Below are 16,625 nucleotides of genomic sequence, written 5' to 3'. Positions count from 1 at the left end.
ATATATATTTTTTTGATAATTTTTTTTCTAATGTGAATTAAATAATCAACATTGGTCTATGATTAAATATTTTTTCTGCTTTTTTTATTATACTAAAAAAAACCATCCTTAATTGATAATAATTAAAATAAGAAAAAAATGTTTGGTTTGTTTGTTTACTGAAAAAATCAACAAAATATTGAATTTTGAGTGTTTCTTTCATTCATTCATTATTATTTTTAATATCTATTTTTAATTTTTTTTAGTATGTGAGTTTAATTTTTCGAGAATTCGAGGAAGAATTGAGACCCCAAAAAAAAAAAAAAGTCAAGGAGAGTGACTCTATGAATTAACTCAAAAAATAGTATCCTACTATGTAATTTAAATTCAAGTGTTTGCCCACTTACTATTCAGAAAAGAAAGCAACTCAAAATTTTCAAGAGAATATTCTTGCTAAATACTGAGCAATAGCACACAAATTTCAACTAAAACAAATGACAATAATTTCTCAAAAAAAATGCAAAATTTCACACTGAAATATTTTTTTTCATGACCATACTTGTCCATTTAGGAACCAATGCCACTTTGAATCATGACATGAGATACTAGAATTTGCCAAACATAGAGCCCATTGAGAATGCCTTGTCCACCTAATTAATAAAGCAATTTTTTTTTTTTTTAATAGAACAAGGGCTAAAACTTTCAATAAAAAATATCAAGATTTAAGTAGTCTAGCAACTAAGGCAAGTCCAGATCGGCCCAAAAAAGAGAGCCTAATCAGACATGTCTGATTAGGCTCTCTTTTTTGGCCTAATAAATAATTTTTATTGTCAGCTTGTAGTGCTGTATGGCACTGATTTGATAACGACCTCATATTAAACAGACAACGATGTATGAACAAAATTCCAACTCAAATCTAGCAATCAGTAAACTTCTTGTGGAATACAATTCCTTAGAAAAACAAATTGAATTTATGATGATGCACATTTTATAAAACTCCATTTAGCAATCAAATAAGCTTTACACAACTATCTCTAGAAGCTTAATATGTCAGACAGCACCACTAATAGTACATATTTAGCATTCACAAATCCAATCAATTGTATGGCTTGCAGCTTACACGATCTAGTTAAGGGAATCGGATGCTGTTAGAATTCACATAAGTTGTTGCTGAATAACTTGAAATATCTATATTCATAAGCACCTCATATAAGATGCATTTCAAGTTTATTCACTAATGAACATGCCGGTATACGTGATGGAAGCTGATTTTTTTGAGAAGCAAATTCAAATTGCAGTCCAGGAATTACAGAAACACTATAACAGTCAACTTAACTCTATCAAGCGCCACAATATTTCCTATTATCAACTTGTATTTAATAAGATGCTGATTTGACAACAGCCATTTTATCAAACAGACAAAGATGAATTAATGAACAAAACTACAACTCAAGTCCAGCAATCAGTGACCCGGCTACCCTCACTTGTTGGAATGAGACCAAGACAAACACGATCAGCAACACCCTGCATGCAAAAAATAAAAAAGAATCAATTAGAGCAGTCCATCTTCTTGTACATTAATGCATGAAAGAGCATATGAAAGGGTTCAGCAAAAGACCTGACTCCACTGAAATACAACATTTTACTGATAAAAAAAAGTTAATAAACCAGACTCTATACTCCTAGATACAGTGTGGTAGAGATTCAAAAAAACACTCATTAAGTAAAATAGCGGAAAGATGAGAAAAAATTAAAAGGGAAAAAACTCTCTAAAGCAAGAACTTAGAATTGATATTTGTACTGGTCTCATTGTCAGTCTCTGGTCACAAATCAGTGGATCCTTCTTTAATGTTATTGGTCCTGTTAATGGGTGATTTGTTTTGTTGGGGAACAGTTCAATATTATAATAGTTTGCTTGGTAATTTATGAAAGAACTTTATTATTGATGAAACCTGCAGATTATGTATTGTTATGCGGTGAATGGAAGATGTACTAACCCTTGTCATCTCTGGTTGACTGGATGCCAGGGAGAAATGGGAAGCCAATTGAAAAGACTCCCAGGGTTTGATGATTGGATAATTGAGAAAGAAAATCGACCATATATTGAAGCATTGCAAGAGCAAAAGGAAAATCTGGTATATCTCACAGCAGATGCAGAAACTGTTCTGGAGGAACCTGATCAAAAGAAAATATATATTGTTGGTGGATTAGTGGACCGTAATAGGTGGAAAGGGATTACCATGAAGAAAGCAAAAGAGGAAGGAATCCAAACAGTGAAGCTCCCAATTGGGAATTACTTGAAGATGTCAAGATCCCAGGTATAGTTGGTCTCAAACTCTCAATACTTGCTTTTTTGTTCTCTTGGAAGGTTGACTACCATAGCACTAGCTCTTGTTATAATAGAAATATATTTTGCGAGGATTAAGTTTCAGCTAGAGCTGCCTAACAATAAGTGAAGTTGTTGACAGCAAACATTCGTTACTATTCCAGTTTCTATGGGGGAATATATGCATATAAATAATTGAAATAATGAAGCGTGAGACACACACAGAAAGACACGTGTGAATATGCAACAACATCTCAGGTTGTGTTTTATATGTCATTAATTATATAGCGCAGGGCACAATCTAATCATATGAAAATCTTTCATGATGTTGAGTAACTCCCGACTACTCATTATCTAGTTTCAATCATTAGATTCCTTCACGATGACATATAAATAAATAAATAAATAAATAAATAAGCAAAGAGATAGACAACTACACAGTGAGATGCTGCACAAACTCGTGTGAGTTTGATCATACACAATCAAACAAGCAATTTATCAAACACATTGTGAGCAACTCTTTGAAACTTTAAAATTCTAGTAAAAAAAAAAAAAAAACCCAAATCAGAAACCCATTAACAAAAAACAAGAAATTACCCAATAAAAATCACAAACTCAAACCAATAATAAAAAACCTTACCATAAAATCAAACTTACACAGAATAAACAATCACAAAGCCTAGGTTTAACCATAGTTCATCCATATATCACGAACTAAAAGGATTGCAAGTGTTTAGATAAAAATAAACAAGAAACACAGATCCATATAAAGTTACAATATACAAATTTATGCAAGTTCACAATCTATACTCACTCAAGCACTTTATCAAACACATTATGAGCAATACTTTGGAACATTAAAATTTAAAAAAAGAAGCCCTCAGATCCGAAACCTACCCACAAATAACATGTTATTACCCCATAAAATCACAATTAATAAGAAATTACCCAATAAAATCACAATTTTAAGAACATAGCTATTTGATCCAACTCAAAAGAAACCCATGAAACAGAAATTAAAACAGAGTTTACCTTTATGAGAGAATGCTAGGTGTGAGAGAGAAGAATGAAAGACAGTCCAAGAGTGAAGAAGTCGTGAGAGAGAGAGAGCCAGCGTGAGCTGAGAGAGCTTGAGAGAAATTTGTGGGTGACAGAGCTGAAAGAACTGAGAGAGCTTTTGTGGGTTACCGATTTTGTTTTTAACGTTATAAAACATTGTAATTTTTTTAATATAATAAGAGTAAATTAAGTATTTTTTTCGGTAAATAATTATATACTTTACTTCTCTTCAAATCTGTCCAATTTAGAGAATTAAAAATAGGGGATTTGAGAAAGTTGTAACCCTCCAAACTCTTCGCTCTTTTTTCTTAAAAAATTTTCAAACAAAGCAATCGGATTATTCTGTCTCCCTTCCTCTACCCCCTCCATTTTTAAACATCCAAACAGGCCATGAGAGACTCAGTCTTCCACCTCCCCTTCCTTCAAAAGTTGGACTTGGGCCAGTTGCCTCGGTCCTCATCTCACTCTCTCATAAATCAATCTCCGTTTCTCTCTACTCTCTACTCTCTAGTCTCTAGTCTCAACTCTTCGCTCCACAGTCACACTCTCCCCACTCCTCTCCAAACGGACCAAACCCTAGCTGCCTCCGCTGCCGCCGCCTCACACCACACCTGACACCGCCACCATGGGTTAAGTCTTCTCAGCCTCTCGGTCTCTCTACTCTCTAGTCTCAGGTCAGGTATATTTTCTTCCTTTTTTATCTCTCTTTTTCTCCATTTTGTGATATGGGTTTATCATCTTGTTCAAATTATTTAAAACTTAAAGATCATAGTTTTGGGAAATTGCTTAGCCGAGTATCCTATGTAGTCACTCTCTCTATACTTTTCTGTTTGATTCAAAGTCTAAGGGACGAAAACTGACCAAGCAATTGGATTCAAAGATGAAACCCTAGCTGTTTTGATTTGATTTGTTGGATCAAAGATGAACCCCTAATTTGTGCACAAATGTGTTCTTTTTCTTCTTTTTTATTCCTTGTTCTGTTTTTTTTTTTTTTTTTTTAATGAGCAATCTACTTTTATCTTCCCTGTAAATTTTGTTGTGTGGGTCTGTTTGGAGCCTATGATTTATTTCATTTCTTGTTACTACAACTTCTCTAGATATTTTGCATTCTTCCCATTATGCATCTTATAAATCTGTCATCTGTAGGGTTTTCTAATGTTTGATAGTGGATATTGTAAGTTTTTATTTATTATAATGGTAATAGTTTATTCTATTTGTAATCTGTAGCATAGGGCATTTGCAATATTGTTCTTGATGATGAAAAATACAAAGGCTTGTTTCTCAAACATTCGCAGTGGCCGCCTATGAGCTTTTGCCTTTGCCAGGCTTTAGAGCTAATGCTGCTCTATATTTCCTTGGATGTCTGAAAGTTTTTACTTTGACATACAGAATTAGCTGGCAGTGAGTGTTGTCTTTTTATTGAATTCCTAGTTATTCTGGTTGTTTGCTTTTATTATTTTTTGTTAGAATGGAATCCTCATTGCCATATTTCTTAGTTGTTCCAACTAAATTTTTTTCTGACTGAATTTTATTCTCCAAATTTCTAAATGTCAATCTGTCTTGAAAATTTTTGGTGGTAATGTCTTTGTTTTTTAAAATTAAATGGTGTTAGTTATTTTTTTATATCCACTGATGATAAATTAGATGTCTTGTTTCTCAAAATAATTGCAGCGGCTGCCTCAGTGCTCTGCTTTCTTTGGTTGCAAGTGCTATTGCTGCTTTAGTCTCTCCTTGAATGCTTGAGGTGTTCATTCCTTTATAATATATAAGTTCAAACTCTTCTAAATTGTTTTATTTCTTCACATTTTGTTACAAATAAATTTGTGATTCAAAGAATTTTCAAATGTTTGGAATTGAGCACATTAATTTCTTACTCTAAGATTGGATGTTGATGCATTTACAATATTATTGTTGATGATGACAAATCCAAAGGCTTGTTTCTCAGAACATTTGTAGTGGCCGCCTAAGATCTTTCCCCTTTGCCAGGCTTGAGAGCTAGTGCTGTTCAATCCTTCCTTGGATGTCTGAAACACATTTCTCTTTTATAAACTACATTGATGTTATGAATCTTTTCAGTCTAATTATACAATTATCTTACATATTGTTTTGTTTCATTTAACTTCAAAACTTCTTGTCTGTTAAGGGTTATTAAAGGTGTCATATACTCAAGTTTCTGCCCTTGCTTGTAATTTCTGTAGATATTGGTTACTTCCCTTTCTGTTATTTTCTAGCTTTTGTTCTTTGTCTTTATATATTGTTGATAAATATCTTTTTGCCCTTTGTATTGTAGTAGGAAGGAATGTCACATTTTTTTTTGTATTGAAGGCAGTCTTTTGGATATATTTTGGAAGCTCTTTTGGACAAATGTATTTTGGAAAGCTTACTGTCTATGTTGGCTTTATTTTCTATAAGTTATGGACTTGTTAACTATAGAGAATAGAGTATCTCTTTAGTGCTTTAGAAAAGATATTTTTTGGAAATACTTAGGTATTTCATAATTGTAACTAATTATATACTGGAACTAATTATATACTTATTGTAACTAATTATATGTACTGTTGTGAATACAGTAATTAGCCTACTGGGAAATATTTATCTGGAGTGATATTGCATTTTGCAGAGCTTGAAGAGCTAATTTAAAATGAATGAAGTAAAAAAAAATAGAGCTTGAGGGCCATTTTAAAATAAATGAAGTAAAATAGAGGCCCAATCTTGATATGTATACAAGAAAAATAAAATCCTTGTAATTTTAAAGGCCCATTAATTTTCGCACAAAACGGCCAAAAAAAATCTATGAAAATCCACAAATTGGCCCAATCTGTGGTTCTAACCTGCTAATCTGGCAAATCTGACCCACCAAACCATTGACCCGAACCATCAGGTTTGAGCTGTAGGTTAGGTCGAGTACAGGTCCAATTTTTAGTTATCCAACACATTCATTTCGAGTGCGGGTTAGGCCCAAACCTGAGCTAACCTGACCCGTGAACAGCCCTACATAGAATTCACTTTCAACTTGGGCCTTTGACCCCTTCAGCGCTCTTTGATACTGACTGGGTTGGTGGCTCAGCTGATCATATATCTAGTTTAGGCTATCTCATCTGTCTTGGATGCGATTCCATTACTAGGTCTATCAAGAAGCAACCAATTGTGTCTCGTCGATTAATAATTTGAGTCCAAATACAGGGCTCTTGCAAATTACTTTAATGGAACTTTCTTGAATTCGACAATTGCTTAAAGAACTTGGTATCTACCTTGCTCATCTCCATTCTTATGGTGTGGACTTCCCTTTCATCCTAGAACGTGCAGTCCGCAAGGATATTATTGTTAAATTCAACTCCACACATGATTGAATTGTTGATATCTTTACTAAACCATTGCCTTCTGCTCGCTTCGTTGATCTTCAACGCAAACTCGTGGTCCTTGTTCCGACCATGGGTTTGAGGGGTATGACAGGCTAGACAAACAAAACAGTAGCGTTTGAACTTCAGTAATTCAAGGTAGCAAACTAAACGACAATGTTTCAGCGTGTGTTAAAGAGCAACATATATGGTGTCACCTCAAAGTAATATTGGTTCTAATGTCCGAAAGGACCAAAACGGTATCGTAATACAAGTTTTTTATTCCTCTGATTGTTCAATTATCTCTCATTTCATTTCCTTCATTCGTATATGATATATTTACTTTTAACAAATTTCCATCCCTTCAACGTGTACGCAGAAAGTCATTTACTCTGCTATTTTTTGTTGGTAAATGATAATACACACGATCATATATGTGGAATGCATAGGGGCTGCATGCTCTTAGAGTTATGATAGGCTATATCCTAGACAAATATGTATTCTAATCATATTTTCTGAGATCATTATGATCAAACCAAACATGAGAAAATAAATACGGAAAACTATTCCTGTCCAAGACTAGGACCAAAATCGTTTTCTGCCATATTTTTTGCGCAACCAAACACATGGAAAGTATTTTCCTTGATGAAAAATATTTTCCCCTGAAAATATTTTATACTTGGAAATGAATATACGTAAAGCCAATCACAGCCTAAGTAGAAACTTTTTATATATTTTTCGGTAAATAGGAAGATAAGATTAAGTACTAAATATAGGTTTGACTACAAACTTTACTATCAAAAGCAAGAACTACGAGATACAATATATCAAAATAAGTCTATTACATAAAGTGTTAATACAACAATATTAGTATAGTGGTATTGGACATAATATCACATCTATAAATTAAAAGTCGATGCAATAGTAATATTAAAAGTGGTAAAGAAGCCATCGTATGTGTGGAGAAGCATTATGGCAGCCAAGGAAACGACTGAGGTGGGATGAAAGTGGATAATTGGTAATGGGAGAAAAGTGAATATTTGGTGTGACATATGGCTACCTTCAGCAGATTCATTTATGGTTCTCAGCCCCCAAGGGCACAATACCAAAGTGGTGAAAGTGGCATAGCTCATTGATAGCGTAACAGGTACGTGGAAGGTTGAACTTATAAAGGAAACTTTCCTTCCCCATGAAGCAGACATCATTCTCAGTATCCCCTTGAGCCCGCGGCTGCCTAAGGATTCAAGAATTTGGGCGTGATCTAAGAATGGCCTTTTCACGGTGAGAAGTGCTTTATGGGGTGTCACTCAAACTGTTGAAGACTATCACGCTTAGAACAAGCGGTGACAGCTTTGACAAAGCCAAGGCAACCCAGTTTTGGAAAGGGTTGTGGAAGATTGATTGCCCAAATAAAATAAAGCATTTCCTTTGGAGGGCATGCAGAGAAATCTTACCAATAAACTATCGCTTGGCAACAAGGAAGGTGAGTAGCAATGATAGGTGTGGTTTTTGTGGGGAATGTGAGTCCTCGGGTCATACCCTCTAGGACTGCAAAGTTGCTACCGAGGTATGGAAGGAGATGGCACTTAATCTCCCTGTGTTGCCCTAACCCACGAGGGACTTTGTGGATGTAGTCGGGGCAGTGAAAGAGAGGAAGGAGGACTTGGATTGGGTGTTGTTTGCTGTTACGGTGTGGAATATATAGAACAACAGAAACAAGTTCAAGCATGAGGGTACAAGCAAAGAACCAAGTAGAATAGCTAGGAAGGTGTGAGAGTATGGGCTGGAAATCAAAGGATCCCAGTTGCCCTATCCATGCAACAAGGCCTCAATCCGCAATCAATGGAAACCACCAAGGGAGGGGAGGTATAAAGTGAATGTGGATGGGGCAAATTTTGCAAACTTGGGATGTTGTGGGGTTGGGGTAGTCATTAGGAACGAAGAGGGGCTGATTATGGGGGCAATGAGTAAGAAAATAGCCTGCCCTCTAGGTGGTACGGAGGTTGAGGCAAAGGCGTTGAAGGAGGGAATTCAGCTTGCCTGAGATTTGGGCTTAAGGGACTTAGATTTCGAAAGTGACGCGTAGGTTGTGGTAGGGGCAATAGCTAGCCATGACCTAGGTCCTTGCTCAATTCAGAAAGTGGTGGAAGTCGTCAAGGTAGGACTAATAGCGTTTAGATCATGGAGTTGCTCACATGTCCGTCGACAAAGCAATATGGCAGCTCATATAATTGCTAGGGAGGCTTGGAATGTAAGTGATTCTGTAGTTTGGGTCGAGGACACCCCTTCTGTAATTGCAAACCAAATTGGTCTAGATGTAAGTGCAATGGACAATCATCCTGAGTAATGAATTTAAGGCATGTTTTCACTGTCAAAAAAAAAAAAAAAGTGGTAAATTATTGCATTAATAATAATTTGTTGCGATAACTTATAATTTTTAATTACAATAGAGGCTTTAATGCTAAATTGCATTAAGAAATTTTTTCGCAATAACTTAAATTGAAGAATTTGTTTAAATTTGATACCAATTACTTTGCAATTTATTACAATATAAATTTCAAAGTGATAGCTTATTGCAATAATATATCATTGCAATAACTAACTATCAATTATTTTACAATCTATAGCAATGACAAATATGAAATTGCAACGAAGATATTATTACAATAATCGAATACCAATTATTTTACAATCTATCTTAATGAAAAATATTAAACAATTATCTATTACAATGAAGATATCTTTGCAATAACTCAACCCAAATTATTTTTGTCAATTATTTGCAATCTATTGCAATAAAATTCGTCAAATAATAGCTTATTACTAGAAGGTATTCAAAACAGTAAATTTTTTATTACAATAACAAATATATTATTACATCAAAATTTTTATTAAAATATTTAAAGTTTATTGCAGCGAAATTTTTTGTATCACAAACCTATTACCTCAAATTTTATTGCAACACTTCGTATAAACTATTGCAATGACTTTGATGTTATTGCAATAAATTTTTTCATTGTATAAACATTTTTTGTTGTAGTGATAGATGCAAAGATATTGGTCTTGGTCTTGGTCTTGGAGATGGAGATGGAGATCTTTCACCATAATATATTATATATCCCTTCTCTGTGGTGTGAATGTGGTGGTAGGCTGGCAACTAATTTGTGTTATTAGGCTTAGGCAGGAGAGAGTTCAGTTAGAAATTCAATGGATCCCTAGATTATGAAAACTAGTTCAAAAGTTGTACCACACAATAAAAAAAAAAAAAATAAATATATATATATAAAGGAAAAAAAAAAAAAAAAAACATGTGTATATGTTAAGTGTAACCATGAGCAAGAGCAAACTAATAGGAATATGGGCTATCTCAACCAAACAGCAAAGAAAAATAAGAATGGAGTTGATCAAAATACTTGTTAATGGAGCAGGAAGGTGAATCCAATTATGTTGACAGAGGAAGGTTAGACTTGTAGCGAGAGCACCAATCCCAAGTATACACATGAATGTAGCCCTATCGGAGAGGCCTCTAGTCCAACAACCCTCCTCAAGAGGAGAGGTTTTGGTTGGCACAAGATAGAAGAGAATAGTGCATGTGGAGAGAGTGAGAATTAGGAAAATGATATCGATGGAAAAGGAGTGCGTGGTTGGTTTGGATTCGGACTTGTGGTGTGGGCTATGTTTGTTTGGGGAGTGGGCTGTGGTAGAGAAGGTTATGTAGGTTCCTTTAATATACAAGTTCATAGTGGGAAGGTGTTAGGCACATCCACCTTACCCCGTAAAACCGTTCTTCTAGATTATGTAATGATTATGTCACATCATTTAAATAATCAATATCTTATCAATCTATTGCACATTTTTATTTGAAGTAAAAGTGACATGTTATTTGGTTGAAATTAAATGTGTACATGTGTAAAAACCCTAATTAATTTTAATCTATTCAAGATTTAAATTGGGTTGAAAAGTAGATTCTAGTGAATGTGTGTGAGTAGTGACATCCTAGAATCAAAGATATTTCTAATAATGGTATATTGTGATTGTGTGTGATTATGATTACCCTAAATCTAGCATGTGAATGTGTTAAATAAAGTTAAGCACTAACACATTATTTCACATTTTCAACCTAATTTTAAAATCGAAAGCCTAGTATATTGAAGAACACATGAAAAACACTCAAGAAAATTCAAGCACATTTAAGCATTTCTAAGAAATCAATAAACTAGCATGCTAAATTTACATTAAAATAATATAAAAACAAGTCATGGCAAGAAATTATACCTGCATGCAAGATAAGGAGGGGGTTAGGAACAAGTGTCATCCTAGCATGCATCCACCAAGATTGGAATCCAATTTTTATAATAAATATAATTAAATAATTCTTATAACCACTGAAGAATTGATGCCTAAATACAAGGTATTTGAATCTTAAGGCAAAAATGCACTCACGAATTCATTTACATAATTGTATGTAATCAAATAAGTGTGCTTTAGTAGAAAACCTTGAGTGTGTTGATCCTTCCACTTTCTCTTTTACTTAGTTAATTATATATATATATATATATATAAAACAATCCCTAATCATGCATGCTAATCAAACTTCACACTTTATTTCCACTTAGGCTTTGTTTAGATACTGCTTATTTGGCTAAAAATTGAAAATAAAAAAAAATAAAAATAAAAAAGTTACTGTTCACACTCAAGTTGCTGTTCATAAGCCTAAATGCACTATTCATGTTCTATGAACAATGCAAGAGGTACTGAAAAAAAAAAAAAAATGCAAACGCAAGAGAAATCATTTCTATCCAAACGTATACTTAATCATACACTAGGGTTACCAAAGTTAAGTAAAGGTCCTAAATTTTGTGGGACACCACACCTATTAACACACACTACAATATAATCGAAAAACCATTCTTCAAATGAATACATAATGCCTAATATCCATATAATCTTAGAAAATAAATCACTTTTATTAGTGAAAAAATGTCATACGGAATGGATTTTAGGGTAGAACCACCAAACATGAATGAGGTTCCTATATTGGTCTCTAGGGTAGAACCACCAAACATGAATGAGGTTCCTATATTGGTCTCAGAGAGAGAGAGAGAGAGAGAGAGAGAGAGAGAGAGAGAGAGAGAGAGAGAGAGAGAGAGAGAGAGAGAGAGAGAGAGAGAGAGAGAGAGAGAGAGAGAGAGAGAGAGAGAGAGAGAGAGAGAGAGAGAAGCATTTAATTGAAAATTAAAGAGATAAGTATTGAAACATGTTTGTACAAGTGTGGCACATATCAATTGATTTAGAAGCATTTAATTAAAAATTAAAGAGATAAGTATTGAAACATGTTTGTACAAGTGTGGCACATATCAATTGATTTAGATTGAAAATTAAATGTAAAGTTTCTTACGCATGGCACGAAAAGCATTTAATTGAAACATTATGCTAAAGAGACAAGTATTGAAACATGTTTGTACAAGTGTGGCACATATCAATTGATTTAGATTGAAAATTAAATATAAAGTTTCATATGCATGGAATCCTTATGTTCAATAGTGTTAGAACTCGATTTTTATTAATCATATTTCCTTGAAAATTTAAATATGATCTAAAATTTATATTATACTATTTTTCAATATAGAAACTTTCTTACTTTAGACATTTAAGGTAGTTTAAAATTCTGAATTTTATCTCCAATATTTAGTGAAATTATTTAGATTTTAGTTTTTCTTTTTTCTTTTTTCTTTCTCAAAATAACAATATTTAGGATTCCCATAGCTCTTACATATTTGCACCCTACTAATGGTACAAAAGTTAAACAACAACAATGGGGGACAATAAATCTATGGCATGGATTGAAAATGAACTCAATTATTCTTATAAAAGTTTTCTTATTTTATTTAATTCAATTTCAATTGTTTATTAAAGAATAAATAAATGTTATACTTTCTCCCACTTGTGGGAAAAAGCATGTAAACCAATTTTTATTTTTTTTTATTTTTTTATTTTTTTGTCTCTTTCAATAGTTTATTCCAAAGTTCTTACACGATAGATTGTGACAATGACAATGAACTTGTTCTAGAACTCTTTGATAAATTTTTCAATAAACTTGGACAACTACTTCATAGTTTTCTTCCTCTTCTAATTACTTCCTCTAAAATAAAAATACTTGTTTTAGCATGTGCATGTTTTAGTAAGTGCCAACCAAATTTTTAAAATTTTAAAATTTCAATCAAGCACATGATTCATGTACAAATAATTAATTTTAGATAATTTCTCCTTTAAATGAAAAATGTACTTATAAAGAATCATTGTTATCGGTAAATTTATTAATATTTTTTTAGTATACCTTTTTCTATTAGAAAAATGGGTTTTGGTTTGATTGGCAACTTTTAAGTCAAACTTAAAGTAGAGCTCACACATCGTTTCAGGCAAGGCCAAATTGGAAATATTTCTCATTCTTGAAGAGATTAACATCATGTGAGTACTTTCCCAAAAGCGTTTAAGGATTATTGTATAATTTGTAAGTCTCACATAGAAATTGAATTGAATATTTTTATAAAACTATATACTTATGGGTGTGGTTCTAAGCGGATTGTCCAATATTAAATAATTATTTATTAATTTATTTAAGTGTCTACTATTGTGCAACTAATCTACAAATAATATATTTGTTCATGTGACACCATTTTCTTATACATAATTTGTGGATCCATTTTAAATAGTAAGTTCTCATTTAGTCTTTAGTTTTACATTCACAATCATAGTCAAAGAATGAGAAAGAGACAATTTTGTTCACTGTAGCATTCAAATTAATGTTCTTCTATTTGTTGTGATCAATGTATCCTGGGTGAATAACATTCAAGACTCAAAGCATCAATTGTGAGGGGCAAATCTATCATCAAGAGATTGTGTCAAATACAAGCCTTGATAAGCATATACATAATTCGTTATTTACATATTTGATCTATGAGTAATTCTTTTTATTTTGCAAATTTTATTTATTGTATTTTGTACATATTCTATTATTGTTCTTGATTATAGCATCTATTTGTGTCAAAAGAGTCAATATCCTTGGTATATTATCTAATACAATTTGAAGGAGTACTAGTACTAGTACTAATTTAATGGTCAGTACGATATATTCTTTCGGTACGACCAGTATCAATACGATATTGACTTACTTTATAATTAATTTTTTTTTTCTTGTTTGCCACAAAAATAAATTAAAATTTTACAATATTTATAACATTCTAAATCCAAGAGACAATAAATGAAGAATATTTTAGTCGAGATTGAGATAATTGATAAAATCATAGTGATGTAAATATTTCAACCTAGTGTTACAGTTCATTATTTTATTTATATATATTTAGGTTAATGTTTATGGTTATATTTACATTATGTTCATGTTCATATTTGTGCTTGTATTTGTATTATTGTTTTTTATTGCACATATACTTTGCATGATTATATCTTTTCTTATGCCTCACATATTTGTATCACTAAAACAAAATTCAATTGAAGAAATAGAGCCAATGCATGTTTGGCCATGAGAATGAAAGTGGATGAAGGTATCGCTTTTGGTTTTTGCTCCTTTTAAGATTTTGATTTGGATAAAAAGTATATTTGATTAGTTGGGACATTTGAGGATGAGGAGGCAAATAATAATAATAATAATAATAATAATAATAGAGTCAATGCATGTTTGGCCATGAAAATGAAAGTGGATAAAGGTATTGGTTTTGGTGTTTGCTCCTTTTAAGATTATGATTTGGATAAAAAGTATATTTGATTGGTTGGGACATTTGAGGATGAGGAGGTAAATAATAATAATAATAATAATAGGCCAAGAGTATGAACATTACATAAGATAGGGATAATTAGTGCAATTCTAAGATTTCACTATTTGTACGTGGCCTCTTCAAAAGTTCTAATGCTTTTTGATATGTTTATGAGGTCAAAAAGATGGATGTCTATATATACTGGAAAAAGAAAATGGTTGGTCTGCCATAGATATATTTATAATGATAGGATAATCGGTTGGAGCCATTTCAGACACAAGAAGTTACATTTATACACACCATATAGGCAAAATTCCTTTTGTATTGGGCCAACTTGGATTATTTCTCGAGTCAATTTTGATATGATTCGCCCAGAGTTCATTAATTTAGCTATAATGTGGTACAAGCAAACATTGGCTTCTAGGTTGAGGTGGTCACATCTGGACCCGTGCTAATAGATGACTGTTTTGCAATTAGTATTCGTGGTGCACTGATTGCTATGGGAGGCGTGACTTTTAATTTAAGTTAATTATCACATTTAATTGGTAATTTGCAGAACAGGTTTTTTGAATTTTTTATTTTTTATAAATTAATAAATGGTCATGAACATGAATATGACTATTGTTAAAACCATTCCATACTGTATTGTTCCTAATACAAGCAACAACAAAACAAAACATATATTTTTCAAGATCAAGTGGTTGATACAATCATAGTTATGTGAATGTTTTGACTTAATTTATTGTTTCAATGTTATTTATAAAATTAACTAGAATAAAATATTATTTTGGTCCTTAAACTTTATCAAAAGTTTGTTTTTATTCTCTGAACTTCAAAAAGTTCTTTTTTCACCCCTAAATTTTGTAAAGAATTTTTTTCAATAGTTTAAAAACAAAAATAGGGATTAAAAAAAAAAACTATTTTCAACAGTTTAGGGACGGAAATAAAAATGGTAAATTTTAAGGACATAAATAAAACATTTTCAAAAGTTTAGGGATGAAAGATGAACTTTTCAATAGTTTTGAGACAAAAATGAACTTTTCAAAGTTTAGGGATAAAAAACAAATTTTTGATAAAATTTAAAGACCAAAATAATATTTTACCCAATTAACTATGTTTATGCTAATGTTCGTGTTTGTTGTGAGGATTTAAGTAGGCAAATTCCTTGACTTTGTAATATTTTATTGAGTTTATAATGCGTTTCGATGTCTAAGTTCAAAAGATAGAAGATGTAGCTCAAAAAAAGTGTATGGTGACTCAGTGTTGGTAGGTTCATAACAAAAAGATAAGGGTATACATTGGATGAAGTGAGGGAATGTTTAATTTATGCTACAAAAGCAAAAGGATTGTTGGGGTTCAAAGTTATTAATTTAGCACTTTTGACAAAACAAGGATGACAACTCCTCACAAAGAAACCAACCTTTTTACTCAAAGTGCTAAAAATGAGAAACTATATCGTTTGCAATTTTTAGAGACCAAAGTTAAACCAAATGACTCATAGGCATGGTGGAGCATCATGGAGGCAAGGAAGGTGATTGAAATGAGGAACAAAAGTAGCATATAGATATGGAAAGATAAATGGATTCCTACTCCTACAACATATAGGAAACTATATGTGAATGCCATAGGAGATGAATTGATTAATGTATAACTAACACTATGGGAATTCAAACTCATGGACTATATATTTCTATTGGTTGAAGGAGAGGAAATCAAATGCATTTCATTCATCCATAGAATTGCAGACGATCGATTAATCTAGACTTGAACAAATAATTATAATTCCATGATTAGAAGTGCCTTCCAATTATTGATGGAGGATTATGGCCGTGAGCAAGAAGCTAGCAAAAATTCAAATCAAGCACAACAAACCCAATTATGATAAGAAATATGACACTTTGTAATGCTGAACAAAAACACAATAGGCTAGATATAGTTCTAGCTTTGCAAAGCCTTGACAAACCAAAGAAAAATAAACCTAGAATCCACTTGAAATTTAAAAAATCTCATCAAGGTATTTAATTTAGTCTAATGAAACCAGTCTAGAAATACAATATCTATAGGAGCCCTTTAGGGTTTCAAATAGGCTCCCTTGAAAATAAAAATACCCTTAAATTTCTTATAACATCAAAAAAATACTAAATTACCCAT

The 16,625-nt window shown here is 32.3% G+C and overlaps 1 long non-coding RNA gene and 2 other non-coding genes across 3 annotated transcripts; 2 read left to right on the top strand and 1 right to left on the bottom strand.

Annotated features, from left to right (window-relative positions):
* Positions 1 to 927: 927 nt before the first annotated feature.
* Positions 928 to 3,518, bottom strand: LOC136063072 (uncharacterized). The gene is made up of 3 exons (XR_010624776.1): positions 3,338 to 3,518; positions 1,977 to 2,154; positions 928 to 1,503 (listed from the first exon to the last, which is right to left on the bottom strand). It is a non-coding gene; the product is annotated as an uncharacterized LOC136063072 (long non-coding RNA).
* A 1,095-nt stretch (positions 3,519 to 4,613) lies between these two features.
* On the top strand, positions 4,614 to 4,735 carry LOC112008637 (small nucleolar RNA SNORD14). The gene has a single exon (XR_002882575.2). It is a non-coding gene; the product is annotated as a small nucleolar RNA SNORD14 (small nucleolar RNA).
* A 538-nt stretch (positions 4,736 to 5,273) lies between these two features.
* LOC136063076 (small nucleolar RNA SNORD14) lies at positions 5,274 to 5,396 on the top strand. The gene has a single exon (XR_010624779.1). It is a non-coding gene; the product is annotated as a small nucleolar RNA SNORD14 (small nucleolar RNA).
* The last annotated feature ends 11,229 nt before the right edge of the window (positions 5,397 to 16,625 follow it).

The sequence above is a fragment of the Quercus suber genome, unplaced genomic scaffold, assembly GCF_002906115.3.
Source record: "Quercus suber isolate HL8 unplaced genomic scaffold, Cork oak 2.0 scaffold_483, whole genome shotgun sequence".
NCBI lineage: Eukaryota > Viridiplantae > Streptophyta > Magnoliopsida > Fagales > Fagaceae > Quercus > Quercus suber.
This window is presented reverse-complemented; position numbering and strand designations above follow the sequence as displayed.